Below are 17391 nucleotides of genomic sequence, written 5' to 3' on the forward strand. Positions count from 1 at the left end.
AGGGTACTTCATCTTGCATTGCTGAAGGCTGCCAGACTAACAGGGATGCCATAGGCCCACGTGGCAACATAGGCTCTGATTTCGAATCCCTGTCCTGACACCAACCAATGGCAGGAGCTATTAAGGAAATGGTTCCCATCCATAGGATTAACAATGGAATGTTGTCAATATCATGGTTGAATGAATTGATCATGAGTGATGCTCCTATAAAATTAAACAGCATCATTTTAGGAGGTTGATGTATTTTATTTAATATTTATGAAGCATTGAAGGAATATTATTAATTAAAGGAACGCAATAATTTCAGGACACTGATTTCATTAATAGTTTAAGGATGAAAACAATTAATTATATTACATTAATTACATTAATTACATGGAGGCATAATTAATACCCAGGAATTGGAAGGAATGTAGTCTATATAACTGAATAATGTATAGTCATATCTAACACTCTATAAAGATATATATTTATTAGCGTACTGCCATCTGCATGTCAATCTTTTCTTATTTTGGTCACCCCTGGGGCTTGATCTGAGGTCCTGGGAACAGCCTGTCAGCTCAATTTGCCCCAGGATGGCATGCTAGCACTCACCCATTCATGAATTGGGCCTTATAGGCTTGTAGGTCTTGAGTTCAGATGCCAGCACTCCCAAAAATGAATCGTGGAGTAAGAAGATGATGATGACACATGTTTTCCTTTTCTATGAAAGTCCTGGGTGTCAGGTATGAAGTGGAATACATATGCAGACCTATATCCTGTGTAATCAATGTAATCAATGTTTTATGTTCCATAATAGTCAATAAAATAAATTGTCAATACATGAATAAAACAACAAAATAAAATAACTACACTGAATGCAATATGGAGTCAACATAGGTATATAAATATAAATCATATATGTAAATTGTACATGAATAGGATGTTTTCTAGTGTTGGAGATCTATTTTAGGCATAAGGAACAGACCTGAATTTCTTGACTTTAAGTAGGCCAGCTTCCCATTCCCACACAGTGCAACAGAGTTACCAAGACATTGAGTTTCAATCCCAGTCCTGGCAGAAAAATGGTACCTTTGCAGTATGGGAGGCCCAATTCTTAAGCCTTTCATTATGCCTCCATTTTATGAATGTGATTGTTTAACTGCTTAATAAAGAATTAACTAAAATCGATCAATGTCCTATAATATAATTGTGTATAATTTTATCCTAGAATCATTCAAGTACTTCCCAACCATGACATACATCACATTCCATTGGTATTCATATGGATAGGAATGAGTTCCTTAGGATCTCCAGCCATTTGGAGGTGGCAGGACCAGGATTCCAAATGTGAGCTCCAGCTCCCACCACTTCAACCTGGGGATAGGCTACTCACCGGGCTGTCCAAGAATATCAGCAAGACCAATGATTAGACAGGCACCAGTGGCTCTCAGCAGTCCACCTTGATACTTACAAGGCTGTGATGGGAGGATCATGGTCAAAGTCATCCTAGTTAGGAAAGTCCTTGAGACCTCTGTCCAACTTCAGTGCCAACAAAGCCAGAAGCCCAGGGCTCCAGTGTGGAGGGCGAGCCTTGAGCAAAAGCAGTGCACAGACTGTGCCCAGATCCTGAGTTCACGGTCCGGGTCTGGCAACAAACAGACATACAGAACAATCTGTGCAGCCATCCAGCTAAAGCAGGTCACCATCTCATCTCCAAATGAATTGGACATTTTTCCCTGAGAAAAGGGCTGGGGGAGCTCCTATCTTCTTGACTCCGCCCATGCTGCTTGCATCACAGAATTCTGGCCACACCCCCATTCTTTCATGGTTTTTTCTGACCAATGAGATACAAGAACGGTGACCACGCCCACATTCCATGCTGCCTAGTAGCACCCCGGATTCCCTCTGTTAGTTTACAACACTACCAGCAGTTGAGGAAGGTAGAGGTGGCTGAGTGGTGAGGAAGAGACTCAAGCAACTTTGGAGTATAGTAGGAAATTGAGAAGCCTGCCCGCACCTCGCTCCCTCCTCGCCTTTCCAAGTTGTAGGATTTCAAACCTCAGGCAATGGTGCACAGCCAGCCCACATAAAGCCATGACCTGGTCCCTGGCCCTGGTTCTCTGCTCTTGGCCCATGTGTTTGCAATGCCGCTGCCATTGCTGCTTGCCCCACCTGGAGCAACCTCCAGCAGCTTTTCCCAGCAGCACAGGTGAGTGGCTGCCCCCAAATCACCACTACCTGGGATCAGACACCCCTCTGGGGGCACCATGACCACTTTCTTGGATCTGAGGAGCAACCTTTCTGTCTTGGGCATTTCTGAAACAGAAACTCATTATATGTTCTAGTTGGACTGGATTGAGGTCCTCCTATCTGGGACAGGTATGCTCCACCAGGATTGGTCCTCTGTAGTTGGGATGGTAAACACGTAGCGTCATGCTCAGTCATCGATTTAGATGGATTATCCCAAACTTTTAATCCACAGCAGCCGATTCTTGACCACAAGTGAAGCTCTAAGTAGGGCCACAACCATCAGACCTCATTCTCCTCACAGGACAGTTTTGAGGAAACAAGGGATTTATAGAGAGGGAATCTCTGGAGCATGACTTGGCATGGAGGGAGTGGCATTCAGAGAAGGTTCTCTGCAATTCTGTGAGCAAATGACAGGAAGATACCCACAAAGGGCTCAGGTTGGGCCAGTTATTAATCATGCAACAGCTGGGGATTTTGAAACAAACCATGGCTCTCTTTCATCATTACCCTATCCCCATGAGGAAGGGGATCCTTCACTGTGTTGAATTTTGCATCTGGGGAAACCGAGGCACAGAGAAGTCAGGTGACCTCCTTATGACTTCAACTTCACAGGAAGCTCAGCCTGACTTCACTACCATGCTCCCTAGGACAATGGGTGCTATTCAATCCACTTCTTGTGGTAGGAAGTACACTTCTTGTCAGTTGTGGGGTTTGAACCATAGGCATGGGCACTGTTCCTGAGCTCCTCAGCAAAATGCTAGTGCTCTACCACTTGAGCCCACAGCACCACTTCTGGTTTTCTGATGGTTCTTTGGAAATAAAAGGCTCAAAGACGTTAATGCGGGGGCTGGCTATGAACCATGATCCTCATATTTCAGCCTCCAGTGTAGTTAGGATTAGAGTTCTGAGCCACTGGCACTCAACTTCATTTTAATTCTGACTTCTCTCTCTCTTTTACAAAAACTGGTTGAATTGGTGCTGGAGAAGGGGGTCCAGCATCCCCATGTGGCTGGAATCCAAGGTGACCCTCTCATTCTGGAGGTGGGCTGTGGGTCAGGAGCTGTCTCGCTCAGCCTGTTGAAACAGCTCCCTGAGGTAAGCCCCACTGTTCCCTGGCTAGACCATGAAATTCATTGTCCATCCAGCCTTACTGGACTTATTGAATTGTATTGCTTTCTATATCATTTTCTAGCACCTGGCCAAACTTATGATACATAGTTATGGAGTGAAAATATAATGCCTTCTTAAGAAAGTCATTGAGGGCTCTGAGAATGTGCCTTCATGGTATGGTGATTGTCTAGCATGCATGAAAACCTGGGTTCAATTCCTCAGTAACACAGAAAAAAAGAAAAAGACTAGAAGGAATGCTGTGCCTCAAGTGGTAGAGTGCTAGCCTTGAGAAAAAAAGCTCAGGAATAATTCCCTACCCCTGATTTTAAGCCCCAGGACTGGCAAAATTTAGTAAATGGAAAATAAAGGACCCATACTTGAAATACATTATTGCTATTTCCATACTGATACCTGATAATAGCCCCTAATTCATGTATTTTACTTATGTTAGGATACTGTGTTGAAAAAAGTTTTGTTCTTTAAGTAACAGCAATTAATGCTAGGAATGTGCTTAGATGTCAGCTGAAGATTAATTCTGGAAATTCAAGGATTCAAGGATTTTGTGTAATCACTGCTAATCACAAAGTGAAAAGTAGTCTAAGTGTGATTTTGAAATCTTTTGGATCAGTTTTGGCATCAAAAAGGCAGAGGCTAATTACTAGTTGTGACAGAAAATAAGGAATAACTCCAGATGGAAGGAAAAAATGATAGTAAATAACGTATACCAGAAACTGGTCTAGAGAACCATTTTTGGTTATTGAAGAACTCGTTGTCAACTAGGCTTTTGCTCATTGCCTTTATCATTCTAAATCTCTTAGGCTAGTTCTTAATCTCTGAGTGATAAATGTTTCTCTCTTTTTTTTTTACTTGTGTGCATTTTTTCCTCTTTTTTCTTTTTTAAATTTTTTATTCTTTTAATTTTAATTTTAATTTTTTGTGAACATACTGTACAGAGGGGTTACAATTACAGGGACAAGATAATGAGTACATTTATCAATCATTGCAGCCTCCTCCTTTGTTTACCCTTCACATCCCTTCCCAGCCTCTCCCCATCCCCCAACACCAACACCCCCACCCCCACCAAAGTTGTAAAATTCGTTTTTGACATGACAACTTGTACTTCTCATAGTTGCATCAGGTCCACCTGTACCCGTAAACGACTTGTTTTTCCACATCTCCTCCACAAATTATACCGACATCAAATATAGTGAAAGCAGGGATTGTAATGTGGGGGAGGGTCATACAAAGCAACAAAAATATAATCTCATAAATGAGTTAGAAACAAAGGCATGAAAGAAAAAAACATTTAAATACATATCAAGGGTTCATTTTCCTAAGATCACATTATCTGACCTTTACTGCTTTACTCATACATATACTAAATATTGCAAATAAGGGAAACCATGGGACCTTTGTTTCCTTGGGCTTGGCTTACTTCACTTAATATAATTTTTTCCAAGCCTTTCCATTACCTAACAAATGGGGAAATGTCATTCTTTCTGATGGAGGCATAGAATTCCATTGTGTATATATACCACATTTTCTTGATCCATTCATTTACTGAGGGGCATCTGGGGTGGTTCCATATCTTAGCTATGGTAACTAATGCTGCAAAAAACATAGTTGTACTGGTAGATTTAGTGTGGTCTTGTTTGTGAACATTTGGGTAAATGCCCAAAAGTGGGATTGCTGGGTCATAGGGGAGCTCTATGTGAAGTCTTCAGGAATCTCCAGACTGCTTTCCAAAGTGGTTGAACAAGTTTACACTCCCACCAACAATGAAGTAAGGTTCCCTTCTGTCGACATTCCCTCCAACATCTGTTGTTGTTAGAGTTCTTGATTATAGCCATTCTAAATGGTGTGAGGTAGTATCTCAATATTGTTTTGATTTGCATTTCTTTTATGGCTAGGGAGTTTGAGCATTTCCTCATGTGTGTATTGGCCATCCTTCTTTCTTCTTCAGAGAAGTATCTCTTTAAGTCTTTAGGCCATTTATTTATTGGGCAGCTGTTTCTTTGAGGACATGTTGTTGGGGGATATAATTTTTTTAGTTCCAAGTATATTTGAGATATGAGACCCTTATCCGTTGTATGGTTGTGAAGATCTTCTCCCAATCCGTGGGCTTTCTATTGATCTTGCTAGCTAGGTCCTTTGCCATGCAGAAGCTCTGCAACTTCATGCAATCCCATTTGTCCAACCTTTCTTTGATTTGTTGTATTTCCGGGTCTCTATTAAGAAAATTTTGGCCTGTGCCAGGAGACCTAGGGTTTCTCCTATTCCATCCTGTAATGTTTTCAGAGTGTCTGCTTTGACTCCGAGGTGTTTGATCCATTTGGAGCTTATTCTTGTGTAGGGTGTTATATAAGGACCTAGTTTTAGTTTTCTACAAGTTTTTAACCAATTTTGCCAGCACCATTTACTAAAGAGGCTGTCTTTCTTCCATTCTATTATTTTAGCTCCCTTATCAAGGATTAATTGGGTATAGGTCTATAGGTTCATTTCTGGATTTTCAATTCTATTCCATTGGTCTGAAGTCCGTTCTTTTGCCAGTACCAAGCTGTTTTGATTACTATGGCTTTATAGTAGAGTTTGAAATTTGGTATTGATATTCCACCAGAAGGGTTCTTTCCATTGAGGAGCGTTTTTGCTATTTGGGGATTTTATTCTTCCATATGAATTTTTCTAAGAATGAGGTTGGAATTTTGATAGGTATCACATTGAATTTGTACATAGCCTTGAGAAGTATTGCCATTTTCACAATATTAGTCTTTCCAATCCAGGAGCATGGGAGATTTTGCCATTTTCTAAGTTCTGTTTGATTTCATTTTTTAAGATTTTAAAGTTTTTATCATACCGGTCCTTCACTTCTTTGGTGAAGTTAATTCCTAGGTATTTTATTTTTTGAGGTGCTATTACAAATGGAGTTACTTTCCTAATTTCATCCACACTTTTCTCATTGTTGGCATACAGAAAAGCCATTGATTTTTTGGGGTTAATTTTATACCCTACTACTTTGCCAAAGTTTTGATTCAGCTTGAGTAATGTGGGAATGGAGTCCATGGGATTCTTTAAATACAAGATCATGTCATCTGCAAAGAGGGAGAGTTTTATTTCTTCTTTCCCTATTTGGATCCCCTTTATGTTTTTGATCTTGTCTGATTGCTGTAGCTAGGCATTCTAATACTAGATTGAAGAGAAGTGGAGAGAGTGGACATCCTTGACTTGTTCCTGAGTTAAGAGGAAATAGCTTTAGTTTTTGATCATTAAGTATAATGCTGGCTGTAGGTTTGTCATACACAGCCAATATTATATTGAGGAATGTTCCACGGATTCCTAATTTTTCCAAAACCTTCATCATAAAGGGGTGTTGGATCTTGTCGAATGCTTTTTCTGCATCTATTGAGAAAACCAGGTAGTACTTATCCTTGCTCCTGTTGATGTAATGAATAATATTAATTGATTTGCGTATGTTGAAACAGCTTGCATCCCTGAAATGAATCCTGTTTGATCGTGGTGTATGATTTTTTGGATGAATTGTTGAAGTCTATTGGCCAACATTTTGTTGAGAAGTTTTGCATCAATGTTCATCAAAGAAATGGGTCTATAGTTCTCTTTCTTTGATGAGTCCCTGCCTGGTTTTGGTCTGAGGGATATGATGGCTTCATAGAATGTGTTCGGTAGTGAACTTTCTCTTTCAATTTCATTTTAGAGTTGGAGGAGTATTGGTGTGAGCTCTGCTTTGCAGGCCTTGTAGAATTCTGCTGTAAATCCATCTGGTCCTGGACTTTTCTTAGCTGGGAGGTCTCTTATTGTTTCTATTTCAATGCCTCATATGGGCCTGTTAAGCTGATTTAACTCATCTTGGTTTAGTTTTGGCATGTCAATATTTGCTAGGAAACAGTCCATTTCTGTCAAGTTCTCAAACTTATTAGCATAAAGTTTTGTCAAGTATTCCATTATAAACGTTCTGAATCTGGGTTTTTTCCGTGGTGATGTTTCCATTCTCATCTCTGAGTTTATTTATTTGGGTGTGTTCTCTTCTTTTTCTGATAAGATTTGCTAAGAGTGTGTCAATATTGTTGATTTTTTCAAAGAACCTACTCTTTTTTTGTTGATACTTTCTATAGTTTTTTTCGATTCTAATTCATTTAATTCTAATTTAATTTTAATTATTTCTTTCCATCTACTGGATTGGGGTTTATCTTGCTGCTCTTTTTCAGGGAGGTTCAGATGTCTCATTAAAGTGTTGGTTTCAGATCTCTCCAATTCGTTGACTTGGTAACTCAGACCTATACCTTGCTCTGAGTACTGCCTTTGCTATGTCGCAGAGGAGCTGGTAATTTGTGTGTACATTTTTGTTGAATATCATGAATACTTGAACTTCAAGTCTAATCACTTCTATGACCCACTGGGGGTCCAACAGTGTTGTTCAGCCTCCATATGTTACCGGAATTTCTTTGGTGGCTTTTAGTGTTGAGTTCTAATTGTATTCCCTTGTGGTGTGAGTGAATGCAATGTATAACTTCAATGTTTCTGAATTTGGACAAGTTTGCTTTGTGGCCAAAAATGTAGTCTATTTTAGAAAATGTTCCATGTGCTGCTGAGAAAAACGTGTATTCTGAATCTGCTGGGTGAAATATTAGGTAGATGTCTTTTAAATCTAGTTGACCTATGCAGCTGTTTAGATCTGCGGTTTCTCTGTTGAGTTTTTGCCGAGTTGATCTATCTAGCGGGGAGAGTGGTTTGCTAAAATCCCCAACAATTAATGTCTTTGGATCTATGTGGGATATGAGGGAAAGTATTGTTGCTTGTATAAATTTGAGTGCTACATTTTTTTGGCGAATAGATATTAAGAATTGCAATAACCTCCTGAAAGAGAAATCCCTTAATTACTATGTATCGACCTTCTTTAACTCTTCTCCCTAATTTTAAGTTGAAATCTATTTTATCTGATATTAGGATTGCAACACCCGCCTGTTTATGGGGGCCATTTGCTTGGTAGATTTTGCTCCAGCCTTTAACTTTGAAAATGTGTTTGTTTATATGGGCAAGGTGTGACTCCTGAAGGCAGCAGTTAGAAGGATCTTGTTTTTTAATCCAACTAGACAGTCTATGTCGCTTAATTGTAAAGTTAAATCCGTTAATGTTAAGAGATAGGACTAAGAGGTATTTGGGAGTTGCTGCCATGTTATCTACCTTCTTGGGGGTTGCGAAAACTGTGTTCTTCCTATGGTTCTTGGATTCTCAGTTTGGGTGCAGTTTCTTGGCCTTTATTGTGGTTTTGTTGGTTTTCTATGTGTAGGATATCTTGAAGAATCTTTTGGGGGCTGGGAAGGTGGCTCAGTGGTAGAGCGCTTGCCTTGCATGCTCGAGGCCCTGGGTTCGATTCCTCAGCACCACATAAGCAAAAAGAAAAAAGCCAGAAGTGGCACTGTGGCTCAAGTGGTAGAGCGCTAGCCTTGAGCTGAAGAGCTGAGGGACAGCGCCCAGGCCCAGAGTTCAGGCCCCACGACCGGACCCCCAAAAAAAAAAAAAAAAAGAATCTTTTGTAGGCCTGGTTTGGTGGAGATGTATTGTTTCAATTTTTCTTTGCTATGGAAGGTTTTTATTTGGTCTTCAGTTATGAAGGAGAGTTTAGCTGGGTACAGTATTCTTGGTTGATAGATGTTTGTTTTTAGGGCTTGTCATACATCATTCCCGGCTCTTCTTGCTTTGATTGTCTCTGCTGAGAAATCTGAGGTGATTCTAATTGGTTTCCCTTTATAGGTGATTAATCTTTTCGCCTTGACAGCTTTAAAGATCTTTTCCTTGGTCTGAGTTGATCCTGTGTGTATAATAATGTGACACTGGGATGTCCTATTCTGATCTGGTCTATTAGGAGTTCTAAAAGCTTCTTGTATCTAAATAGGTCTATCTTTTTACATGTTTGGGAAGTTCTCTGCTATGATCCTGTTAAACAAATTTCCTAGACCATTTACTTCTGTTTCTAGGTGCTCCTCTATACCCATTATCCTTAGATTAGCCCTTCTGATGGTGTCTTCTAAGTATTGGATAGATCTATAATATTTCTTGGATTTGTCTTGCATGGTTGTATGTTCTTTCTCTATAATATCTAGGCTATCTTCAATCCCCGAGATTCGATCTTCTGCATGGTCTAAACTACTGTCAAGACTTTCTACTTTGTTTTTTATTTCTTTTGCTTCTAATTATTCAGCTTTGATGGCTTCAATTTCTTTATTGAAGCTTTCTTTTAGATCTTGTAAGGAGTTCTTTACTTCCTTAATTTGGTGTTCAGTGTTTATTGTCAAATCACTTAGTTAATTGGTTATGGTTTCCTTGGATTCCCATTCCTTCTGTGGGGTTCCATTCAGCATTCCCTTTGTGGTCTCCCTGACTTCCTTCAGCTCTTTGTTAATGGATCCCATGAATGCCTTTAGTGATCTTTCTGTATTCTCTTCCTGCTTTCTCAATTCCTGTATTACTCCTTGCTTATCTTCCTCCTGTTCACGCCATTCCTACCTTTCTCTTTGATTATTCTCAAGAAACTGCTCACGCAAATCCTGTATCAGTTTTTGAGTAGCTTCCTCACACTCATGATATTCCTGTATAGACATTTGGATTGCCTCCTCTCACTCCCTCTCTCACTCATACAGAGTCCTTTGTAGGTTTTCAATCTTTTCCTGCATTGACCTATTGTTTGCCTCCTCTCTCTCCCTATCACGCTCATACAGAGTTCTTTGTATGTTTTCAATCTTTTCATTTATCATGTTTGCCAGCAGTGTTTGTAGAGCTATTTGGGAACTCTCCTCTGAATTATACATTATCTGTTCTGTCCTCTGATTATCATGAGTGGGAGTGGAGATACCCAGACCTGCCATTTTTCTTGTGGTTTTCCGGCTTACTCTGCCCATTTGGGATGAAAGTAACAGCAGTTTTGTGCAAGAACACTAACTTTAGGCAAGCATCAACCAAAGTCTGAATTTGCATAGTCAATAGTCTGTAGATACAATCTAGTTCAACAGATATCTCTATTCAACATCAAACAACTATATATTAATGGGCTATGAACCGTTAAGAAGAATTTGGTAAACCAGAAATTATTAGTGTTAGGGAAATTATTAGTGTTAGGAATGGAGTGATGTGGGAAGGTACAGGGAGAGTTAACTAAGTCCTAGTCTCAAAGCGGGAAATAGGTTAGATAGGATGGAAGTAGGGAGAAAACAAGAAGAAAGAGAAAGGGAAAAAAGAGACCAGAAAAAGTAGAAAATTAAAAATTAGTAATATGCAGATTTGAGAACAAACTATTCAAAGAACGGGAATATATTGAGAGAAGGGGAGGGATATAAAGGAGATGTGAAAAATTTAAAAATAAAAATACTTAAAGTGTTATATAGGTATAAAGAGGTAGTACTGCTATTAAGGAATTTAATTCTCAGAAGTTTTGAATTGAGTAATAAATTTGTGGTTTAAGTGTGTACACAATGGGGGATAGAGGCTAATAGTCACCTATGGGTTTATCTGAGGATGTGCAGAACAACAATTAAGTCCCATAAAGAGGAACAAAAGAGAGGAAAAGGTGAGAAGCATAAGAAAGAAAGGAAAAAAAAGATCAGAAATTCAGTCGAGCTAAGCAAAACACAAAAAGAAAAAAATTTTTAAAAGAAGAAAAAAAAAGAAAGAAAAACGCACACATGCATGTATCCCTAAAATAAAGATTATAGGTGGAAAAAAAGTTACTAGAAAACATTTTTTTTTCAAAAAAGGTAAAAATTGATTTAAAAAAGTTTTAGAAAATAAAAAAAATTTAAAGTTGTAATAAAAAATAAGAAGAGGGACAAAAATAGTTCTTTGATTTTTTAGGGAGGGTTGGGAAAAATCCTGTACCTCCCTTGTGTCTGTAATCAGCCTCTGGTTGTAGTCTCCGGTCTGCTTGTGGTCCTGTGGCTTGGTTGGTTTCTTAAGTCAGTTTGTTTGGACAGGCAGAAAAATTTTCTGCTTTACCCAGGATTTTTCGATCCTCCTCCCAATTTAGTTCAATGAGATGGGGTGTGCTTTGAGTATTACAAAAGAGGGAGATGGCTTTTTCCTCAAGTTTGGAAATGCTGTGATGAGGCTATGTTCTGGGTAGAGTTGAGGCCTCTCAGCAAACAGTAGCTTTTCCCTGGGGCTAGTTTGTGAGAAACTCACAGAGGCCAGCCTGGAGCCACTTGCAGGGTTTCTGTTTACTGATGTCGAGGCTACTAAAGGGAGGGGCAGTCTGTGGCTCTGATTACCCAATGAAGAAAGCCACTCCCAGGGCTGGTGCCCGAACTGGGTGACTTTTCCCTGGGTGGAGCTGAGTCTGGCAGGTCATGCCATTAAGTTCTTGTGACCTGCTAAATGACCCTATTTTTATTCCAAGGCCTGAGTTGGAGCTAGCAACTCTGCGGAGCTTTGTCAGTATCCAAGATGGAGATCTCTGGTACTGGGGGGGGGGGGAAGGGGTGGCCTTCCCTCCTCTGCTACCTGAGAAGGAGTGAGGAAGTCAGGCTTCTACTCACGCTGAGTCTTGGTTCCTGGGTCGTCTCCAGTCTGCGAAATGCAGGATGAAGATGTCTGCTCCTTGTTGGTTCTTCCTGGTGTTGAGTAGTTTCTGCTTGCTTGCCGCATCTGGCTCTTTTAGTCCCCAGACTCTCTCTGTTTCAGGTATGGCGGTACCGCCCCCGCCGCCACCACTGCTGCCACAGCAGCAGCAGCAGTTTCTGGCAAGAGCTCAGATCTGTCTCCTTGCCTGGATTTTCCCTCTCTGGCCTAACTCTCTGTCCTGTGATGGCACACTTGGTGTGATTCTCTGCCTTAGGACTCTTCACTGGAACTCTAAAACTGCTTTCTATGGGAGAGCTTGTTTTGCCTCCAGCTTCTCCTCTGCCATCTTCCCGGAACTCCCAAAATGTACCTCCTTCTATGCTGTTGTTTCATACCTTATCTCCTTTGTTTTCTAAAAATCTCAGTCTTTCTATATTTCCCTATGAACATTTCCTGATAGTAAATACACCTATAAAGATGTCACAGGATGCTAATATAAGGGTCCCATAGCTCTTGAGTCATTAATGTAACAAAATGGAAAAGGAGACATATTTACTGCTACCTCAATTTTTCTGAAATGCTGCAATGTCATCATTTGGTTAAAATTCAATTCTTTGTTTACACAGTGTCATTCAGTCCACCTAAATGCAAATATGAAATTGGTGCTGGTGGTTTACAACTGTAATCCTAGCTACTCAGGAGATTGAGACCAGGGGATTGTGGTTCAAAGCTAGCCTTGTCAGGAAAGTCCATGAGACACTAATCTTCAATTAACCACCAGAAACCCGGAAGTGGTGCTGTAGCTAAAGTGGTAGTGTGCACAACTTGAACTGAAACGTGGAGGGACAGTGCCCAGGATCAGAATTCAAACCCCACAAACAACAAAAAAGGTGAAATATGACTTTAAGTTTCCCCAGAAGGAACGACAAGATCAATAATCTTCCCAAGCAAAAAAATTAATTCCAAAAAAATTAATTCCAAAATTATTCAGTGCACCTACTTTTGGTGAGTTATGTTATGGAATCTGTGCTGGACATATTCTCTAAAAACAAATTGTTTAGGGATACAGGTGGACCCATTGCAACAATGAGATGTCCATGTCGTTATGTCAAAAAACAAACTTTACAACTTTGGAGAGGGGGAGTATGGGAAGGAATGGGAAGCAGAAACAACGAAGAGGCAACAATGCTTGATAAGAAATGTACACGTTATCTTGCCCGTGTAATTGTAACTCCTCTGTAAGGTATTCCTACAATAAAAAAAGAAAAAATGTAAAATATTAGCTTCACAATAAACATCTAATATTTCTTCTTTGAAGAGTGACGTCTATACAGTCGATGTCACTTGGCTTTCTTACTATCTTAGTTCGAATCCAACCCTGGCAGGAGAGTCTGTCAAACTCTTATCTCTAATTACACAGCAGAAAAGCCACAAGTGGACTTTTGGTTCAAGCAGTATAGTACTAGCTTTGGGGGCAGATTATCAGGAAATAAAACTGTTCAGGGACAGGATCCAGCCTATGAGTTCAAGCCCCATAACCAACACAAACTAAAAAAAAAAAAAAAAGCAAACAAAAAAACCCCAGATATTTCATTGGGACCCTGCTTAAAGGAGTACTGGTCTGAGAAGAGGTGCCTTTTTGCTGATCATACTCACTGGATGCTTTTTTGGAATCCTTATTGCTCTGGAGAATTCAGGACCAAACTAAAGGAATTGATAACTGACTCCTGAAACAAGAGAATCATCTCAGGGGAGGAAATACCAGCGGTAAGACACTTTAAAACCTCCGTGTCATTGTTTCTTGGCAGTAGAACTGTTTTGGGGGGTCCAGTCGTGGGCCTGAACTCTGGGCCTGAGCGCTGTCCCTCAGCTCTTCAACTCAAGGCTACTGCTCTACAACTTGAGCCACAGCACCACTTCTGGCTTAATTTTTGCTTATATAGTGCTGACGAACCGAACCTGGGCCTCATGCATGAAAGGCAAGCGCTCTACCACTGAGGCAATTTCCCAGTCCCTGCAGTAGAACATGTTTAAAACAATGTTATTTCTTTTTGTTCTATGCTGGCCGTCAAATGGCACATTATTTCTTTTTGTAATACTCTCAATTAGAAGTTTACAGAAAAGCTATATATGAGTAAAAACACACACGAAAAAGTCGGGGACAGAGTTTCTTTCAAGCCTTCTGATTTTCTTGTACAGTAAAAAGGAAAGCACAAGTTAACTTGAACTTTGTCAATCCTCTATGTTCCATTCCTCTCCTGGGATCAGTTTCCACATCCAGTAGCAGTTACTTCCAGGAACAATCTACGGTGCTGCCTGAGATATAATGAATGCTTTCTTGCTTCATGGAAATAACACAAAGACCCCCTGATCTGAGGTTACACGTGTTTCAGAGACAACTTAGTAAAGAGAAAATATGAAATTTATATTGCTCTTAAATACATTTTCCATGAGAATATTGAGTTCAAACTTTGTAAGTTCTCTATAAAGTAAGGTGAATTTTAAATGGGAAGAAGGTTCTCAGATCATTTTTTTGTGAGTGTATGTGCTGCGCATTATTTCCCAACTGTTCATGAGTTAACAGTAAGGAAACAATAGCAATAATAGGAGAAAGAGAAGTTTTGTGTTTAAGTATAAGGGTTCAATACACTATAGAAGATTCTACAAATAAGGCGACGTTGAAACAATAAAGCTATGTCCAGTATGTAGATTTGAGAGTGATATAGAGAAAGCATTACTCCCACGTGGAACAGGAAGTATGAGGCCACTCCCTTTCTTAATCACGCTTGCTAATCACGCAACTTTGTAGACAGTAGAATGGAAGCATAATTCTCTTTCCAATGCAACTCAGATATAAGAGCATGGACTTAATTGGAAAAGAAAGTCCATCCTGAGAGAGCAGGGATTATACTAGCCATTAACTGGTGGAGAAGATCACATTTATTTTCTTTCTTTTACTTATGTATTTTTTGTTGGTGGTGGTCTTGGCACTTGAACACTGGGCCTGGGAGCTGTCCCTCTGCTATTCAGCTCAAGGCTAATGCTCTATACTTGAGCCACAGTGCCACTTTCAGTTTTCTTGTAGTTAATTGGAAAAAGAATCTCCAGGACTTTCCTGCCCGGCCTGGCTTTGAACCCTATCCGAAGATCTCATCACCACCCAGCTTAGGATCACACTTCTAACAGTGAACACACAGCATATATAATGTGCATGTTCATCTATCTTTATATAAATTCGTAAGTTAAAAATATAGGCTACAACTTAGCTTTTTCACTCACAAAAATGTTTGTAATTTAAAAGTTGATACTACTGGAGGAATAAAACCTAAGAATATAAAGGTGTTTGGGAAGTTCAGTTTGCATCCAGCCTGGGCAGAACAGTCTTTGAGAAGCTATAATTAACCAACCAAAAGCTGGATTGGAAACATGGCTCAAGTATTGGAATACCAGTCATGAGCAAGATTGCTGAATAAGATCTTGACGCTTTTGCATACATACATACAATCATACACATATATACAGAGACACTTATATGCACACACAAATACACATATGAAGCAACTCTCAGAATATGTGGAAAAGTTGGAAAACAATAGAAAATATGTCCTGAGTAAGACTAGAACCAAGTGATAATTTTTAATGTTAGAAAGTCCTCAAGAGAACCTTCTTCAAAAAATTTTAAGAATATTACTTACATAGATAAGGACCAGAGATAGTAAGAGAGTCAAGTAATGATTATTAATGGGAACCGGTCCATGGAGGAATGAATCAGAGACTCCTGCAGGTGCATCTGAAAATGTTCATATCCTGTGTCAAATGTTAGAACATCTTTGAAAAGAGTACATGAACACTCTGAGCAGTATAGTGGATAATATTATTGGAGAAATTCAGAATTGCTAGTCTGTATCTAGATTAAATAAACCAAGAAACTATGGAGGGGCAATGTGATACAAGGCTAGAATTCTAGCACTCAGACTAAGAAAGGAGATTAGATAGTGGAATTACACAGTGATACCTTCCCTGGACCAGGTAGTATAATTTTGTCTTAATAAAACAAACCAAACAAGAAAGGAATAAAAAGTTGGAAGCATGGGCTAATTTTGTCATTATGTTTTGAGAAGTCAAGTTTCCTATTGAAATGCAACTCATATGTAATCCTCAGTTGTGTTTTAAATGTTCTCTTCATTACAGAACATTCTTAGATGCAAAATGGCTCATGATTCCCATCCAAAATTTGAAAAAGTAAGTAATCATCATTCTGATATATTCCAAGGATAGGATGAAGGATTTCAAAAGCTTAAGGCTGAAAAAATAGCAAAGTTAATCTAATGTAGCAATATGTAGATCTTGCTAAATTAGAGTTTAGATTTAAAATAAATGTTTTGGTTTTGTTTGTAATTTCATATTCTATAGGATACTACAAAATTCTTTTTAAATAGAGGGTTTAATTGACAAATTTACAAATGTTTCTGGAATTCTATTTGCCTAGAAGTTTCTTTCATGAGAGTTATAATTAGAACTGTTAATAGATATCCCAACACTTCATGTATAAAATGATAATGTGAATAATGTCGACAGAGTTGGCAACAAATGGATGATATTAATTTATAAATTTAGAAAAAGGGCGATTTTCTGAGGCTTTGGTATAACATGGTATGAAGAGACTAATTGTGTGACATCTTCTTTCTTCTACCTGTATGTAAAACAGGAAGCAATTTCCTTAATTACGTATATCTGTATACAGTGAGAAAAATGCTAAATTTGGGATTTCTTTTATTTTCGTTTTTGTTTTATTGGTTTGTCCTAGGCTTGAACTCAGGGACCGGGACACTGTCTCTGAGCCTGTTTATGCTCAAGGCCCGTGTCCTACCACTTCCAACCTCAGCTCACTTGTGGCTGGCTTTTGTTAAGAAGTTTATTGCAGATTTTACGGGCAAGATGTGACTCCTGCAGGCAGCAGATAGAAGGGTCTTGTTTTTTAATCCAACTAGATAGTCTATGTCGCTTAATTGGAGAGTTCAGTCCGTTAACGTTAAGAGATAGGACTGAGAGATATTTGGGGGTGCCTGCCATGTTATCCACCTTCTTGGGGGCTGTGAAAACTGGGTTCTTCCTAAGGTTCTTGGATTCTCAGTTTGGGTGCAGTTTCTTGGCCTTTGTTGTGTTCTTGTTGGTTTTCTATGTGTAGGACATCTTTAAGAATCTTTTGCAGGGCTGGTTTGGTGGAGATGTATTGTTTCAATTTTTCTTTGCTATGGAAGGTTTTTATTTGGCCTTCAGTTATGAAGGAGAGTTTAGCTGGGTACAGTATTCTTGGTTGATAGTTGTTTGTTTTTAGGGCATGGCATACGTCATTCCAGGCTCTTCTTGCTTTGATTGTCTCTGCTGAGAAATCTGAGGTAATTCTGATTGGTTTCCCTTTATAGGTGATTAACCTTTCCTCCTTGACAGCTTTAAGGATCTTTTCCTTGGTCTGGGTTTATC

The 17391-nt window shown here is 39.3% G+C and overlaps 1 long non-coding RNA gene across 1 annotated transcript in view; it reads left to right on the forward strand.

Moving 5' to 3' along the window:
• Positions 1-2116: 2116 nt before the first annotated feature.
• The window catches only part of LOC138820315 (uncharacterized), a 51456-nt gene continuing 36181 nt past the window's right edge, over positions 2117-17391 (forward strand). Inside the window, exons 1-2 of the long non-coding RNA XR_011369830.1 lie at positions 2117-2191; positions 16099-16149. This is a non-coding gene — a long non-coding RNA (uncharacterized lncRNA). The remainder of the gene's footprint in view (positions 2192-16098; positions 16150-17391) is intronic.

Source organism: Dipodomys merriami, unplaced genomic scaffold (genome assembly GCF_024711535.1).
Source record: "Dipodomys merriami isolate MVZ:Mamm:240054 unplaced genomic scaffold, mDipMer1.0.p SCAF_86, whole genome shotgun sequence".
Taxonomy (NCBI): Eukaryota; Metazoa; Chordata; class Mammalia; order Rodentia; family Heteromyidae; genus Dipodomys; species Dipodomys merriami.